Source organism: Diachasma alloeum, unplaced genomic scaffold (genome assembly GCF_001412515.2).
Source record: "Diachasma alloeum isolate Michigan unplaced genomic scaffold, Dall2.0 Dall_scaffold_00216, whole genome shotgun sequence".
NCBI lineage: Eukaryota > Metazoa > Arthropoda > Insecta > Hymenoptera > Braconidae > Diachasma > Diachasma alloeum.
In genome coordinates this window covers 1,115,693-1,135,410 of record NW_021680381.1, presented here as the reverse complement: position 1 = coordinate 1,135,410, position 19,718 = coordinate 1,115,693, and the positions used below count along the sequence as shown (strand labels likewise).

The window sequence follows — 19,718 nt, the reverse complement described above, 5'->3', positions numbered from 1 at the left end:
AATCCAATAAACCACGAAATTAAACCGAAATATTAGTTTAACCATATCGTTGCAGTATTCTGTAATTGCAGTGATAAATCTGCAACGCACAATGTATCATAAACCAGAGAATCCTCACACCAATTAACAAATTACCCTCAACAATACCTAATACCCAATTACAACATTTCTGCCCTTGGTCTCATACCACTGACTATTTCTTAGCCAATTTTTTTTTTGTGTATGTCGACGGTTATTGCCAGAGACACACTCGAAACTCATATATCTAGACACGTGTATCTCATTCGTGCCAGATGTCGAGTCATTTTGGTTGTACTCAGGCTATATACATTTGCCCCTCTCATTTATTTAACATGAAAACGTAGAAACTGAGGCAAGTTGGGTTGAACTGGTCATCTGTTCCCTTTCGTTTTTCATTAAGGAGTGAAATTATTCGTTTCATTAATTTTATTCGTTAACGGGTTATTTACATCTGTAATTTTTTAGAAATGAAAGGCAGATTTAGGGGAAAAATTGGAGATGATGGCTTCGAGTTCCCCATATTTAATTTGAAAATTGCAAATTTTCTCATTCTCGTACCATCTCTTGACGTTTATCATGTAGCCTGTTCGTTCTGTTCTGTATGCGGGTTCGGAATATTCTTGGGGTATCTAAATTGATACACCCAACTGGCGTGCTTGTCAACTTGCCAATTCCTAGACGCTCTGCATTCCTTCTTCTGCATTCATCGTTCAGTGATGAATAAAAAAAAAATTTCGTGGGGTAAATGGTAGAACGTAATAAGGAAAATATGTAAATTTTTGGAATTATGTGTTTATCTCGGTAATGGGAGAAATTGGGAATTGCAAGGGACGTTTCTCGTAAGTGGCATAATGCCCTATGAAAATCATCTCTTGATAATCGTTGAAAATCCATCAATAGGGAATAATTTTTCAACTATTTTTTTAACCTTAAGATGAGAGCCTGAATGAATGATTTTGCATGCACAAAACTTTTAAATATAGCTCGTTTATGGATAATTAGTTATCAAAAGACAAGATTTTCAAACGTTCTGAAATCCCTAATGACGTCACAAAGTTGGTTGAACGCTGGACTAATCACAGACATGGCTCGAGCCGACCTAACCCAATCTCTACGTGCACCTGTGCCAATGGAGGACCGCTCCTCCCTACTTTCTCTGTATTCGGCCAATGAAGCTGCACTCAGACTTGTCCAGGCACCTGTTCACTTCATGTCTGAAAAATTGGCATTAAAAACCAACGGTTTTTAACATTAATTATTATAAAACATTTAGACAATATTTCGTCAAAATTTTTGCTGTTCGGCTATTAGAAGGTTCAGAGAAACTCAGTTTCAATAAGGTTCCTATTATGGATAGCATGTACCCTAGGTACCATTTAGTATCCATTTTCTGGATTACGGGTGCACTTGGCATTTTTTCATGTTTTTTGGTGCGCAAAATTCAATTTTTACGGTCGCTTTGCCGACAACTGATGCTGAAAAAACTTTTCATCACGCTGTGACGAAAAGTGAACTTTTCGGCACGCTCTGCGTGCCTAAAAGTCCAATTTCCGCTACATTGTGATGAAAAATATTGTTCGTAACTCGTGAAAAAATGTTTTTTAGCTCGTGGGATTATATCACTCGCCAAAAAACACTTTTTTGCACTCGTTACGAAATATACTATTTCGTCACTGCTGCTACGTTCATCTCGTGCCGAAAAGTGCCTTTTCGTTTACTTGTAAACGAAAAAAACACAGTTCGGCCACTAGCTGAACGTAACACCACTGTCAAAAAATATTGTTCGACACATGTGAGAAGAAAATTTTCAGTTCGTGTAATTGGCAGATCTTGGCTTCGCCTCGGGCCGGAAATTTACTAATTTCATCACTCGTGTGTAAAGTGAAATTTACGCATACTCTGCATGCGGAATCCCACTTTACACACATTGTGTTGAAATAGTATATTGTGTTACAAGTGCGTAAAGTTCCACTTTTTCACACGTACGTGTAACGCATCCTATTTTTTGTGGTACCTGCCTAGTTCATACTTCGGAACGGTAGTGGGAGTAATGTGGTTATTTTTGTGCATGAGTGCTTCGCTTTACGCACTCGAAATTCACTTTACGCCCGCTCGTGAATTTTACATACGCTGTGCGGAAAACAACCGCTTGACGCACACAAAAACCGTTTCGAAAAGTGCACTTTTGAGGCAGATATCACAAAAAAAATACCTTTCCGCACGCGTATTGAAATGTACTATATTAACAATTCCATTATTGAAATTCAGTTTTCTCGGAAAATATCCACGATAGGAAAAAATCGTTTAAATGAAAAATGTTCTTCTTATCAAACTAAATATGAATGCTATTATCCATTTTTCTTTATTCCAATTATTTCCAGAGGTATTGGTGGTCAAAAGTGAACGGGTGGTATTGGGGGCCACTGGAGGTACTATACCCTACACTGATAGAATCATTCATTTATTCCAAATGAGATTCGTTAACTATTAACGAATGGTAGAGTTGAATATGACCAAATGAATATTCGTTAATAGTTAACGAATGGTTTACTTGAAAGGTGAAAGTCGAGTCAAACAAGGCTCCTCAAATATGCAGTTGTTAAGTATTGACGAATGGACATTTGGTGGGACCCTAGCCTCCAACCAAATGCATTCGTTAATAATAACTAATCCTTTCTATCAGTCTACGCATTTCGGCGATAAATTTGACATTCGGATATCTCGCGAAATAATGCAGATACGAAAAAAATCCATATATGCAAATATGTTGAGTTTAACAACAACTGTTTTTTCCTATCTTTAATAGCTTCTAAACAATCTCGATTTCAACAGTTGAATTGGTAATAACTTTCTTAGTATAGTTTGTCGGCAAAACGATCAAATTCAAATTCAGTCTACGCTCAAAAAAAAAAATACCAAATCGACCCGTAACCGCGCATGTGGAATAGGAAATGACCGATTTGTTAAACAAATTTCTTGTCACGTTCTATCAATTCACTAAAGAGATTCAAATAAAAATCTGAATTATCTCAGTAATTCCTGCCAAGATGATTATTTAAATTTCACATTTGCACAGGGCTAGAAATTATGACCCCAAGTTTTCTTAATTAATGATATCCAAATATCTTTTATAGTGTGGTACAGACCACACTGTAGATTCAACCATTTCCAAAACAAAATGTAAAAAAAACATTTTTTTGTAGCTGACGAAATTCTCCACAATTAACATCTGACATTTTCTCCTAAACTCTGATATGGAAACTATTCCACATTTGGGAAAGATAGAAATTGCTACGTCACACGTTATCATCTAACTACGGAAACTTTGATTAAAAAACCCTGAAGTGGTTTTGTAACAAAACGTCAAGAGACGTTTTTGTAACTGACAAAATCCCCTATGAAAATTGATGCCATTACATTCCTAGAAATTCATTCATCATGAAAATAATGACATACTTAATGAAGAAATTTCGATATTTTTTTCTGGTTCGTTCTGTCGATTCGTAACCGAAATAAAAGTGAAATGATAAATTGACATTATCTCTGCATTAAGTGATCTCAGCAGAAGATGTCAAGAGAACTTTATCGTGACTATAAATTTTTCACAAAGAACATCTCACGATCTTCACGTTTTCAAGTTTTATCGATTAACTCCTGCGATTGCAACAAAAAAAATGAAAATTATCTCAGAAACACGAGATTTCAAGACAATTTGTCAAGGGGCCTGTTTCACTAGAAGGATAATACTAAAATAATTTAACGCTAATCAAAGATAGAAATTACTTCGTCATATTTCATTAATGAACAACCGCAACACCGATTAGAAAATCAGATTATTATGCCCTTAACAAGTCATTTAATTTTGAAAAAGTCAACACATCTTTTTTTAACAAAACATATTCCCTACAAAAAACTTGCACCCTTCTGCCCTCCCTAAGCTCACTCATAAATAATCCCCATTTTCCGAAACCAAGGAAAATTAATATTAAGCCAAGTAAAGCTAACAAGACCCCCGCCGTCAACCGCCATAATCAGTCTCCAAATGCGAAAATCACTCGCTGAAAAAAAAAACCCTCGAAACACAATAGACTTAAGTTTACACTCTATTTAGCGTAAAATGCTGCCGAGTTTCCTTTGTTCAGTTGACTCAGTGATATTTCTCTCTCTCTCTCTCTTTCTCTCTCTCTCTCTCTTTCTCTCTCTCTCTCATTTTTATTTCTTCTCGAAGCGCATCGTCGGCGTCGCGATGCGTGGCGCCTCACCGGAGCTGTTCGAGTTTCATNCCCCCCCCCCCCCCCTTTGCACGGAATTTGATTCACAAGATGGCCGCCATGGGGCGACACTGTAGCATAGTAACACGCACTGTGTGCCACTCTCACGAGTGGTGTGCCACCGTGTTCCATGCTAGACCACCAGTTTCTTTCAACTCACCATCCTCTCCACCACCCTCATCGCGCCTCACCAGCCACCCCCTTTGTCTCTTTTGCACGATGGCTCTCACTCACTCCACTGGCTTTCCGCCTCGCCTTGGCCCCCATCATCATCGTACGATCCTACGATCCAGAAACGCCTCGGGTCACAGCAGCGGTCGAATGCAATTTCGAAAAAGCCGAGGAGTCTACCTGTATCGATAATTTTTCTGTTTTCTTTCTGCACTGTTAGAAATTTTTTGAAATTTCGGGGAAAATATGGTAGTAATTCTTATGAGTGACATTGAATACGATTTAGGGGAAAAATGGTTACGAAATTTCAAGTTTTAGGGAGAATTCAAAGAAATTCATGAGTTTTCGGTGGAAGTGAGACGAAAATTTCACATGTTGATTGAAATTTCAATGGGACATGAATTTTCAGAAATGAGATGAGATGAACTTTCAAGTTTTCTCTGAATTTTACAGATTTTTACGAATTTTCAAAGAATAATTCAGTAGCGAAGCGGTAAAATAGTTTAAGTCGACTTGGCTTTCAGCTGAGTCTTCGAAGAATATCTCAAAATCTAGAAGCGAAATTCCCATAATAAACTTTTTTGTAGCTCTTAATTCGTTTTACACAGAGAGAAATATTCAATAAAAATTACCTATCTTTTCCATAATTCCGGAGCGAAATGTGGTTGTAGGAAATTTTACGGAACTGTCACGGAATTTTTCCAGAGCGTTTCGCAATTTTTATCTGAATCTCCTGTGAAAAATTACGATACCGTCACTTAAATTTTCTGAGTTGATTCCGTAATCGGTGAGGGAATTGTGAGTTTCCGTAATTTTTACTGAACATTTCGCTCCGTGTGCAAAAAATGTTAAAACACAAATTTTGCTATCTGCCTTAGAAACCGAGAAATTTATTGAAAACTGGCCAATTAAAAATCGACTTGACCCGTTTTATCGCTTCGCTACTGAATTGAACTGAAAAATCAAGTATATTATTGATTCTCGGATTATTCGAACAGAAAATTAATGGAATACTTTATTTTTCAAGGACAAGATTGCCTGAAATTTCTGTGGAAATTAAACATGATAAAAAGTTCCGGTATTTGACCCGGAAAATTCAGACGCAAATTTTTAACAGTCCCATCATGATGGGTGCTGAGTAGTATTGCAAAATGACGGTCTTCTTTTCAGATCATGAGGTCATATAAACATTTTCGGTGTAAAATGACTGTAATTCAGAACCGACGGCAGGAATGCAATCCATTACTCGATTGTTTCATTACGTACAAAGGACTTTTGATTAACTCCTCAAGGACGGCGCCCTTTTCACACTAACCTCGTTGCGCGCTAAATAGCAATGCGACTCACTAACTTCCAATAGCCGAAAAATGATATAAAGTAGGAAAAATCAAAGTTAAGCGATTAGTCTTCACCACAGAGTTTGCACAAATTTGCAAAGTTCTGTATTTTCGAATATATTCAACTTTGAAAAGAGACATGCATTCACGCGAGGGTCTATGATGGTATGAAAGCGGGGCTTGAGTGATTGAATCAATTCCTTCTTATAATATTTTCATTCAAAAAATTCTATAGGATTATTCCCGCTCGTCAGAATTACATGCAAATTTTTTTTTAAATACTTCAGAACCTAGGAGATTTAGGGAACAATGTTAGAAAAACTTTGTGGACAATTTCCTACGCTGTAGCAGACGGTTCTTTGATAAAATCCGATAAACCTCTTCCTTTTGAAAATATTTGAGAAATAATCTGAATATACTTTCTGAACTTGTCAACGTTCTTATTCAATCTCTTTTGCGAATATCAGTAGAAGACCTAGTGGATTTAGAGGAAAATCTCGAAGAAGCTTTTGGATTATGAAACTTGCGACCGAAGAAGTTTCTTTATAAGTTCTGCCAAACCGTCTTCCTCTGGAGACATCTTCAAAATAATCTCCAAATTTCTTTTGAACTTACTGTAATGTCCACTTGAACTATTTTTGATATATTGATTCTGGTCACCGCGAGTAAATGGTGCTTCAGGCATTCACATGTTCAATATTATTATTTATTTATTTATAGTTGATCTGCGAGTATTTTGTTTCTATATGACAGTATTAGAAATAGTTGAACTAAATATTGGTTATGTTAAGAGCCTATAGAAACTGTAAAAACTGCGAAAGTTTGCCCTCATGACAATTGAACTTGCCTTCTACAATTTTCCCTTGACGTTGAGCCGACATTGGGCCGAGAAAAATCTTACCTGAATGCCCCCTATTTTCTTATTATATAAAAAGATATTTGGGAAAGTTATAGAGCGGACCAGACCGCTGCGGAATGTTCTATAAAATTTGAGAATTATTGGGACAATATTCTAGAATTATTCGTTCTTCAATTGGGAAAATATTCTAGAATTATTCGCAATATGATTCCCAAATTTTCCAGAGGATTTTGTACCATTCTGGACCTCTCTTGAACTCTCTAGAACTTTACATGAACTTGCGGAGAAGCGGACATTTCAAATTATATAGAGTAAAATATTTATTCCTTGTGAATGAATCTTGTCATAGGGCGAACCTCCCTCAGATACTCTTAAACAAAAATTTCAGTTCAATCTGGAGAATCACATTATGAATCAGTGAATGCTTCAAGGATATTCTGCATGCTATTCAACTCTATTCTTCCAGGTGTATTTGAATAAGAATCTTTAGAATATATTATACAATTAAATTCTTGCACAATACAGTTGCACAAAACACTGCGTTGTATGGAAATCGCTACAAAATAGGTTTATTGACATTTATGTCTAAATCGAACGTTCTTAGAGATATTTCCATAATAATGTACAGCAATTTCGACGCGAAGAAATAAAAAAAAAACAAGGAATTACTGTCAATTGAAGAAACATCTATAACTTACCGATTTATAATTATTTATCGGAATGACGAAATTCGTGTCCAATATTTTTCATTCAATTTTCATATCCAGCGATAAACAAAACAGTCCAAAATCCCAAGACATCATCTACCAAAAATTTCTGTTCAATCTTCAGAATCAGATTACCAATCATTGAATGCTTCAAGGATAGTCCGCGTTTAACTGACAAATCGATCCACAGATTTTCCCCATCAATTCAAATCCCGAATATATTAATCATCGCATAAACTATCATTTGTGATGTTAGCAGTGGCGTGGGCTTTGGATCATTGCTTCCTGGTTGTGATTCGTTATATTAATAGGTCACCGGGAGATGACTCAAGGTCGTATACGAAATAAAAATGGATGAAATAAGAAAGAAAATGAGTGGAATGTATACATGTATATTTCGAAACGAGCCGGGGACGTATGGTGCGTGTATATTATGTACTTTGACGCCCACGAATTCGAGGCGAAGGACGCCCGGGAGAATCCCACCGGTTTCTTTTTTTTTCTTCTTGTCTTCATTCTCGTGTTTTTTTTTCTACTTCCTTCGCTCTTTGCTTTCCAACGAGGCAATCTTTTGACTTGACTGAAAAGAGCGCATAGATTTACTTGATTGACGATCCTGCGACATCCCACTGGCTGCAGTTATTTTCTTTTAGCAGTTCTCACTCATTCATTCCCTCACTGTTTCCTCCTTTCACCCGTGATTTTTTTCCATTTCTTTTTTTTAAATTCAAAAATTACTCCCAAGTGGTAAAATACACAGTGCAGTATCACTTTTATTTTCACGCGTTTTATTCGTATTTATGTGTACCCTGGGTGCATTTATTTTCATGCAGAAAAAAAAAAACAAGGAGTTGTGGATTTTTTTTGGGAGAGATTTTGATATCAAATGCTCCAATCGAGGGCGCCAGATCGTCGGCAGGCGTCATACCATTAAAAACTCTCGCCCCGTTGCGTCTTTCCATCGGTGGGGAAGAGGAATAAGGGAGGTGGATAAAAATGTCTCAATATGTCATTAATCTTGCTTGTCTTTCTTGGGAAACGGAAGAAATTGAGGGTTTGGTTTTCATCGGTGTTTTCAGGGTTTATTTGGGGGTTGGGGGCTTGGGCTGAAACATTTGGGGGTGATTGGAGGGGGGGCTGGGGATTATGATGACTATCTTGTTGTTACTGAGGGAGGAACGAGAGTGGTACAAGTGTGAAGACTTGAAGACACATGATTGAGTAGTTATGTGGTGAAGGGAGATAAATGTTGGATGAGGTTTGTGGATTATTTTGAGAATGTCAGGGGAAGTTGGTTGAGAGAGATCTACTTTTCTGGAGATGATAGAATTTAGTAGAGACAAGATTTTGTAATTTATTTCTCTGAAGCTGATAGTTCTACAGATATTTGCATGATAGTGTCGGTGGAATTGTCATGCAATAGGATTTATGGGCCGAAAGCAAGCACATTATAATGTGGATATTTTCAGGACGAAGCGGTTCAGAAAAAAATTTATACCTTTTTTGTACTGCTCTTCAAAACGTTTTAAATGATGAGATTGGGAGTCTTAAGGTACAATGATTTTTTTTTAGTTCTCATTGTTCCAGGGAATTTTCATAGTAATTTTTGGAATATTGTTTCGAATAATTTATCAGGAACACCTTTTTCTAGCCTACAAAAATAACAAATAATTAATTCTTTTTTTTTTATAATGCTCTTCAAACTTGTAGTTCTTAAAAGATCTGTGAGATGATTTATGAAGATACCGGTCTCATTTTCGATATTATCTCTTCTCTTCTCCACTATTCGGCTACCGGAATTCGCAGAAAAATGATACTAAAATAAAACAAAAATGTCGAAAATATTTAAATGAAGGCAGACTCATTTATGTGGCTTTGGGCACAGCGGCGCATGCGCGGCATTTTGGAGTGATGAAGAACAGGCAATAAGTTCAGAACAAAGGAAGTGGTAGATAATTTTAGGAATATCTTCGAAATTGAGGGGTTTACAAAAGAACATTAGAAATGTTTTTCTGTAGAAAATGTTAGGTTTTTCAAAAAAGACTTTTTCACATTTTTCTTTAAACCTGGTGAATTCCGAGATATTCATAAATCAATTTTTATAAAAAAATTCTATAACGTTTGTTTACTCTCACTACGCTTATCAACTATTTTACAACCATTTTTGAAACGAGCAGATTCACGAAGAAACATTGAAATCCTTCTTTTTGAAAATGTCAACACACAATGGAATATACAATGGAATTTCCGACGAAATAATTTTGCAAATTAGTTTGAAAATATATTTGGGACAGAGTAGAGTTGTGAAGACAAATATCAGAAGCCCTTTTCCCTAGAGATTTAAAGAATCCGCAAAAAACATCTCGACGTTTTTCTCTAAAGCTGGTAGTTTCAGGGATTTCTGCAGTATAATCTGTCACAAATGACATTGCAAATATCCTGGAACCGTATAGGCTTGGAGAAAAATATCGGAAGTAGAAAATTTTCCTGTTCATTCACAGAGAAACAATTTTGGGAAAAGCTAGCAAACAAATTAACTAATCTCAGATCGAAATTCAGTTCTAGGTCTCTTGAGTCTCTATCGAGGAAAAAAATGCGAGACAAATGATGAATTTTTGTTATCTCGGTAATTTGTTCAGAAATCGTAAAATTTATTCGGGATCCCCGAAAAAAATACACCAGCGAACGTGAATAATTATTCAATGTCTAAAAATTGTTCTTAAACGGAGCAGGATTTTTTTTACCAAACGCTGTACAGTAAATTTTTACTTTCATCCGTTCCCATTTCCCTCAGTACTGAAATTTCCAACAAGAGTATAGTAAATTTTCGCAGCAAATTTTTAACAATGCATTTTCCCTTCCAAAATTCAATTCCAAAGCGAAGCAAAAAAATTGTTAAAAATATTCAAATTGGGGTAAATTCATTCGTGGGGCTTCTGGGTGGTACCCCCACGCATGCGCGGGTCAAGCATTAAGGGAGATGGAATATTCGCACGGTGACAGACGCGAAAGCATGAGAGAAGGGGTAGGAAAAAAATAAGAGGTTAGTTGCAACGAGAAGAACTTACCCAGAAACAATCGAACGGGGTCGAAAGTCGTCCCTTGTTGCTACGTGAAACCCAGAAGAGCCCTGACTCCTGTCTCTCTCTCTCTCTCTCTCTCCCTCTCCACTCAAACCCTCTTCTGGTTTTCCCTCCCACCTCTCCTTTTCCCTAAAAATTGTATATAGCAATTGCCAGACTTGTTCTACCTCCCTTGGTTGAGTCCAACCCTTCTCCCTCGTTTCTTCTGTCCCAGGAAATTATACCACTTCCGTTTTTCCAATCTCGCGTGTGCCTCCCCTTCTTTTCCTCTGTCTCGACAAGAATCCATCTCCATCCTTCCGTGGACTAGTATATCGCTGAGATCTTACTCTGATCTTTTCGATTTGCTATTCCATTTCCGGTGACAGGGAATTCCCCGGTTACGAGAATTCAGGGAGGGGGAAGTCTTCAGGGGGGAAAGCAAATTATTCGGGAGGGAATCGATAAAACGAACATGAGAGCTAGATGGAGACAGAGGTTGACAGTGATTTTTGGGGATCATTAGGTCTTGGAAAAGTTTAATTGGGTTTTTAAAAGGGAAGGGGAGAATTTTGTTGAGTATTTATTTGGAATAGTGATGTCGCGAGAGACTTTACGAGACATCACGAGACAAGAATTCGTAACGGAAATTCCAATGATCAAGTCCCAATTCTGAATTGAAAAATTCAAATATCTATTCTAAAATAAATGATTGAATTATTAAAAAGTCAATTTTATTTTCAAAGAGTACAATGTTTGAAAAAAATCACAATTTCATTGAAAGTTTTGCAATAATTTGCAGAATAGCGACATTTAACGCGATTTATTTATTTTTCATTGAAAATTCATTGAAATGCCGAATTTTGGGACAGCAAGATTACAAGAATTTCACAGTTTACTTGAATGTCCAATCAAAACATCAATGTTTAGTACCAAATTACACTGAGTTTTCAATTTTTTGAAAGTTCAAGAATATATTTATCAGAATTTTCCTGATTCCCACTAATTTTTTCGGAATATTTGAACGGAAATTTACAGTTTCGCTATAGAACTATCACGTGTTAGAGATGAGAAATTCAATCAGACGGGAATTTTCAACTGTATTAACAAAAATTATTACAAAATCCCTGAAAATTCTACATAAACCCATGAGAAAACTTGAAACATATACATGTGTTCTCTAAAAAAATGAGAAGGGTCACATACGACAGTATTCTGGTGACGCGTGACGTTTTCACCAAAAAAACGACAAAATTCTACCAGACATAAGGTTTTAGATGGGGGGGGGGGGGTCGAGGGAGGTGAGGGGTTCTCTCGAGGTAGAATGACGATGAAGATAGGAAGCGAATTCGGAGTCGCGCCGTCTCATCGCGAGGCGTGTTCTCCCTCCCCTCTCCCGTTTTTTCCAATTTTTTCATTCTTGTTTGCCCCCCTCGATTCTTTTTTACCTCTCCTCGCTGGGCGCTTGCCGCAACTATTGTCGTGTCGTCCGTGGACTTTCGTGTCTGCCGCGCTCGTGGCAATTACCGTGTCACGATGGCATCATGCCTCTCCACCTCTATCCATCTCACTCAGTTACGTGCCATTCTATGCCTCTCCCATCCTCTTGCGTCTCTCACTTCGCTTAAATATTGTTTTTTTTTCCCTCTCTTCTTACCTTTTTTTAAGTCTGCACGATGACGCTGTATGTACTATGCACGCCCGGAATTACATGCCTCGTGTACATTGACGTGAAGTACCTAGTGTATGTGCATTACTGTTTCGTATTGTCTAATAAATGAATCATCAATTTTTTCTTTTCTTTAATGTGACGGCTGGAATTTTTTTTGGGTGATAAATAATATAAGTAATTTTATTAGATGTATTTTGGAGTTGATGAGAGAGGAGGATACTTGGTTGACGATTTTTCATGACTCAGAAATCCGTAGTAAAGCGATAATAGTATATTATGTCATCAGGCGATAAAAGTATTATCTGGAGCCGACGACGAGGATTATAATAAGATTTGCCAAATAATGCTTTTATCGCCGTGTGACATACGATATTTTATGTCGTTGGGCCCGAATCGCTTCGCTCGGTTAGATCGCGGTTTTTTCGGGCCTAATGACATAAAACCATTTATGTCGATTGTGACTACTGATCAGTTTTCGATGCACGGAGAAAAGTGAATGGTAGGGGTTACCTTTATATGGTAGAGATTACCATAAATTATGGTAAAAGGGTTTCTAAGTCAATCTCAATAGTAATTTTTACTATGTTCAACAGTAAAGCGTACTATGTTGTGTAGTAATCAATACCATTCGAACATGGTAGGCATTACTATACAATATAGCAACGACAACCATTATTATAGGAGAGATTACTATATAATCTCACGCGATTACTATATAATCTCAAAGGGTTGCACCCTTTATAATTATCTCAAAATTACATTTTTGCCATCTCCGAATATTACGGAGTTGAATAAAAAAAAAATAGATAATAGTAGGCGATTGGTCGGTCGATCGGGCGATTTGCGAGCACTTTTCTGGGGGTGTCCAGCAGCTCTAAAATAATCATCCTCGAATTGAAACACCCACCCCCCATTCGAGCATAAAATATACTTGACTCGAGTATATTTTGTACACGAATCAAGAATAATATACTTGAATCAGATTTATGGATACACTTGATTCTGGTGTGAAATATACCCAAGTATCTTTCGTTCCGTGAAATGTGTTAAATTCTCATCAAAGCCTAATTGCAACAAAAAAAAAAAGAATAAAACGACGTTGTAGCATCTTTACCTGTCACATGAACTCAGCTTTGCAATAAAAAACGAGGTCGATTAATCGCACGCACATTGGGGTATCGTCCATCTCTCTCTACTACCATATACTGAGTCTCGTTTTCCACTCCATAGTATTATGTGCACAACCTATATATATGAAATCCAGGGGCCTGTAGCCTTTGGCCTTAATCGATCGAATTAAATCCATCGACCTCGAGAGAGAACGCTCTCTCGCCTCCCCCGCAACTCCTATATGCCTGTATATACATGGAATTGCTTGGGATATCCTGGGCACATATGAGCCAAATGTTGGCCCCATGCTCACTGGCTCCGATGGACTGACCACCTTCGGGGCAAGACCAACTTTCTCTCTTCATCTGCATCTCTCTCGTATTTGCCTCGTTGTCAACCTCTCCTCACTTCTCCCTCTTTTCCACAGCTCTTCTGCCCCTTTATCCCGGTGAAGATACGAGTTTTATGGCTGTCCCGAGGACACTTGGAGATACCCTGGCTCTCTCCATCGACCTCACTGTTGTCATTGAACATACGTTTGATGAAAATGGATAAAAAGTAACAGAAAGTGACAAATAAGTACTTTTGTACAACGGGAGAAATGCTATTCATGTGTCATGATTAGTTTATCAATTGTCACCCTTGAGTTATCAGCGGTTTTTATTTCATTCTTTTAATGAATCGGATGGCACGAGAAGGGGCGAGGGAGGGCGAGAGGGGAAATCCGTTGAGAAGTGGTTATGCGTAAAGAGATAAGTTTCTTTTTTTTAAAGTAATTGTGGGTTTATCTTGGAGACGAAGGAATTCAGCTTTGAAAATTTTAGAGAGAAAATTTCACTTGATTTTTTCTCGTGGAATTAGTATTTATTGTGATGATTGCATATCTGATGAGATGTCGAAAATCATTTTGATTTGTCAACGAAATATTTTCTGAGTTTTTATGCATTTCTGCATTCAGTCGCATTCGTGGGTATGAAAATAGTAATAGTGCCAACGATACTCAAACTAATAATTCGTTCGTTGCATCATATCATATTTCTCATTGAATCATAATATTTTCGTCAAAATTGTTGAATTTTCAGTTTTAATAGAAAATATCCATATATTTCCCTCAACAGAATTTGCTTTCCCTCAATTTTGTTTATTCAAAAATCTCTTTACTTTTCATCTCTCCCCGAAATTTTTTCTCCCATTTTGTTAAATATCAGAGCACTCTGATCCCAACAATTTCAAAGGACCACAACCCCCTAGGGGAGTCGCGCTTGAAAGCTCGAACTTTTGGATCTCGCAAAACGTTTAACGAGCCCGGTTTGACAACTTCCGTTGCCCGAGTTGAACAAAATATATATGTAGATTTGGACAGATGAAACATTTCAAAACAAGCTATTTACATCAAATCCCTTACGACTCGGGTTATTATCATGCAAATCAGCGATATTCCGTGATATTCGTGCAGGGAAGCGTCATCTTGAAGATTTTTTTAATGCCATTATGTATTTCCTCATTCTTAGCCGAAGGAATGAACAATAATAGAAATCCTTGGAGAAGCACTTCAAAATTATTGATCTCTAACCTTATTCAGTTACATAAAACTAATTTAATGCGACGAAAAAAAGTTTTGTTTTTAGGGATTGTATCCGTATCTTTTAGGCATTGATCCTTTATTTTCGGAAATCTGTCTCAAAATTTTTAAGAATTCTTGACACATTGTTAGAAGAATTTGCCAGAACTTTCCAGGAAACGGCCTTGATTTGATTTAAGGGGCAAAGTCAATGGAATTTCAAGTTTCTCTGAAAATTCAAATAATGTCTTAATTTTTTAGCGTCAGGAAGATGAAAATTCCACAATTTACATGAATTTTCAAGAGAAAAATGAATAATCATTGCCAAATCCTCTTGAATTTTCAGTCAATTATTTTGAAATTCTTGGAATTTCAGGGATTTTAAAAGAATTCCCTAAAAATACAGAGGAATCTGGAATTCAAGGAGAAATTTCTCTGCTTTTTCCTGACTTTTCATTAATTTTCCCAGAATAATTAAATAAAAATTTACAGTTCCCAAGGATTTTTCCATGAAATTATATATTGTGACGAGGCACAATTATTTATTTTTATTATTTTTATTTCATATTTTTCCCCAAACACACTCAGCCCCCTAAAATGTAAATCCCGCCACCGTTGGATTCCCCTTCCCCAGATTTTTTCCTTTGTCACCCCTTTACCCTCACCCCTCGAATCGACGACGAACAGCCACCGAAGGAAGTCATCAGTTCCGGCCCACCTAGATCGACTACAGGAGCCGGTGCCCCCCCTAGAAACGTCCCAGAGACTAGCCCTGGAATAAATCTTCACCCTCGATGGCCCCATTCACACGTTCCTGACCTAGCATCTCGGCCCCCCACGAAGACATTTGACTGGTCCCGATTATTGGCGAGGTGTCACGATGAGATGACGAGATTAATCGAAAGGCGGGAAACGAAGACACCCGAATTAAGGAGAAAGACTCACTCGTGCAACAGCTGCCCCGTGAGTTGCCACGTACGCCCCGATTTAAGTATTTGAGAAGTGAAAAGTACCCTGGAAGTTATCATTATTTGATATTCTGGTGGACGAAAAGAGGATTCTTGGTGTTACTGAGCTCATCCCAGCTCTAAACTTGGTGCCCTGGAACCCTGAGGAGCAAAGAAGGCTCTCCAGGAAAGTCCCCTGGTATTTTGAAGGAGTTACAAGGCGTCAGTGGAATTCCCACGTGTTCCCTAGAGTGAAGCCAGGTCGTGAGTACGAGTTGTTCCCATCATTTTCCCCTTGCCCTTGAATTCTATCCCTGAATCCCCCCCAACGGTGTGCCACACTTGTTTTCTTGATTTCCCCAGTAAATCCATTTTTCTCGATCATTATTTCTTTCTTTGGTAATTCCCCTCAACACATCTAGAATCTCCCCCTTTGTTTAAGCCCTAGAATCATCCCTCTCTTTACGTGTACAAAAGTTGCCTGGCCTCCCCCACTCCCCTAGATCTCATGAAAAGGCCTTTTTGACGTCTTCTGACGATCTATTTAATGTAAAGTTCAGAGAATATAATTCATTATTTAAACTAAACTAAATTTGTTACGATTCCAAACAAATGATTTGTATGTTGCAAAATTGATTGCTTATAAATTATTTATAGAAAACGCTCGTAATTTTAAAAAATTGCAATTTTTTAATTATTTCATCAATCTTCCTCCAAAAGTAATTTTTATAATTTTTTTCAGATTTTTAAAATGTTTTCTAACTGTTTAATATCGAGATTCAAATTCAGACCTGCAATGTTTAAATAATAAAATCATTGTAAAATGTCTGGAAATTTGGGTNTAAAAAATTGCAATTTTTTAATTATTTCATCAATCTTCCTCCAAAAGTAATTTTTATAATTTTTTTCAGATTTTTAAAATGTTTTCTAACTGTTTAATATCGAGATTCAAATTCAGACCTGCAATGTTTAAATAATAAAATCATTGTAAAATGTCTGGAAATTTGGGTTAAAACGGACCGCAGGGCAAAACGGACCACTGACAGAAAATTGATAATTTTTGTTTTTAGAATTAAAAAATTGAATAAGCTAATCGATGAATTAAAGTTTAATTAATGGCGATCGATAAGGCTCAACAATACCTACATTTGAAGAAAAAAAAAAGATTCAATTCCATCCATTCATTTAGACGGTCTAAAAATAACATCTTCAGACTTTTTGGATCATGATGCGTCGATATAAAAACAAAAAATCCAAAACTTTAATTTGAACGATTGCAATACTTCCATTCAGAAGCAAAAATCATGGGATTTAAAACTTCACTGAAAAGTCAATGGAATTCTTGATTTTTGAGTAGCAGGAAGATATTTTAATTTTCAATCAAAACATGCATATTCAGTGCCAAATTAATTCAAAATTCAGCTTAACTTCTGCCCATCTTCATGGACAAATGGAACTAAAATTTACAAATTCCATTAATTTCTCATCAAATTGTGAATTTTTACTGACGAAATTCCTTGAAATTCCAATGCAACTGTCACTTGGTAGAAATTTCCAACAACTGTACCGAGAATTTCAGTCATCAATTTTCAACATTAATGCAGAGACTTCCACTCTAACAATTATTACTAAAGAATTCTATTCCCCATTCAGACTCAATCTCTCATCCATTCACATCAATTACATAACATTGAACATTGACATCACAAGAGACTAAGAACTAGAGAATAAAGACAGAGCTCGGAAGAGAATACATTTTTTAAAATGTTAAAACGACAGTCAGATACACGTCGATGCACGTACACTTGGTTTCACTGCCAAGTACATATACGCGTATGCACGCCAGACTGCATTGGATGAATTTCAAAGTAGTTACATATATACCAACCTCTGTACATGTCGTGCATGGGACCCAAACTCTCAGTACGACACTGCAATACGGGTAATTGAAATTGATTTTCGTTATAATTTTTTCTCTTCACATTTCCACTCCATTACGATGATTTCTCCATCTCCACTTCATTAGTGAATAAATATCATTGATTGCCTGCAGTACAGTAGTTCGATTGTACCATTACAATAACACTGCAATACGCCGCAAGTACACGTTGCGCCTTGAGGATTCATCATTTTGCATCCTTAATCGTCACGCTAGGATCGTTTCTCAAGGTCAAGGCCAAATGTTAACACGTGCGTTAGACAAATTGTAATATTGTGGTAATTGTGTACTGACTGCTGGTGAGCATTTGTTAATGTCTGTGTGGTTTTGAAACTATGAGAAGATGCAAGTGGACTCATTGACAGTGAATTGAGGGACGATCGAATTATGCACACGATGTATCGTGTGTCGGAATGTAAATGACACTGGGGAAATTGTATAGGTGAGAGAATAACCGCGGGTTTGTCTACACTAGGTGTGTCACGATCACGTAATGCCCAAGGGGCAATTTTTACATAAAAATGATTGAGAGAGAAATTGTTTCGTTTTTAATGCACACACCTTTTTTCGTTTTTAGTGATTGTGAATAACTTTTGAAGTGTGGGGTTTAGGGAAAAATGCCACACCCATAAAAATTGATTTATCTGAATCGAATAAAGTTTTTTTTCAAATTAAATAAAAAAATTTATTCAATGTTTTGTTTATATTAAATAATTTTTTTTTATTATTAATAAATCTTTATTTGAATTTAATAATTTTTTTCTTTGAACTAAATAAATGTTCATTTGATACATTGTTAGACATTTTTTGAAATTTAATGGAAGTTATTATAGGAAATCTCATGAGAGAGACATCGGATTTAGGGAGAAAATGGTTATGCAATTTCAAATTTTACGTAGAATTCACGGAATTTCATGAGTTTTCAGTAGGAGTGAGAGGGAAATTTCAGTAGTTGATTGAATTTTTCGGGGAACGTGAATATTCAAAAACAAAATGACATGAATTTTCCAATTTTCCCTCAATTTTCCTGATTTTTCTGAATTTTCACAGACTAATTAAACTGAAAAATCAATGGAATATTTGATTTTTCAATTATAAGATTTCCTGAAATTTCAGTGGAACTTGAACGCGATAAAAATTTCTGAAATTTGGCACGGAACATTTAGATGAAAATTTGTAACAGTGCAAGCCGAAAATCCGTTAGAATCAAGCCAACGTCGACTTGAATCAGTACTTTTTTTGGGTGTCGGGTTAAATAGTAAAAAATTATGACCCTTAGGATATAATTCCTCCCGAGGATAAATTTGGTCCTAGAGTTCGTTTGTTTAACAACCTAAGTATCGATAAATAATCTCTCAAGGACCCTAGAATTTTAATCTGAACAGTAAAAAAAAGAGCATAAAAATCTCGAATTAATCATCACTTACTTCTTCAATTTCCTCGTCTTATCAATCACTCGAGATCTTTTCTCGGTAGTAATGCTCGATTACGACGATGTAAAAATGTACTTTGATATCGTCAATTATCATATTTTCCACTGCTATAAAACTACATTACGATGGCATTGATTGATCTTTTCAAGGACAAAAACACGCTGTTTCCTAGTTACATTAGCATACTGTCATTGAATGTTGAGTTCATATTATGATAATCAATATTCAGAATTGGATCTGGACGAACTAAGAGTTGAAAATTGATAAAGATTATAACGGGATAGAGTTATGTGGTTGCACGGAGAAAATAAAATAGTAACGATTACAATGTCAGAATCCCCACGTAGCAAACGTTACCAAAGTTTTGCAAGGATTACTATGGACTTGGTAATACACGGAGAAAAATGTTCAGTAAAAATTACGGAACTCACAATTCGCTCCCTGATTACGGAATCAACTCATAAAATTTAAGTGATGGTATAGTAATTTTTCTCAGGAGATTCAGATAAAAATTACGGAACGCTCTGGAAAAATACCGCGACAGTTCCGTAAAATTTCCTACAACCACATTTCGCTCCGGAATTACAGAAAAGATACTTTTTTTTTTTTTTTTTTTTTTTTTTTTTTT

At 36.5% G+C, this 19,718-nt stretch overlaps 1 protein-coding gene across 1 annotated transcript in view; it reads left to right on the top strand.

The window, feature by feature from the left end:
- The window catches only part of LOC107037299 (phosphatidylinositol 3-kinase regulatory subunit alpha), a 77,377-nt gene that overhangs the window by 5,822 nt on the left and 51,837 nt on the right, over window positions 1–19,718 (top strand). The window lies entirely within an intron of this gene.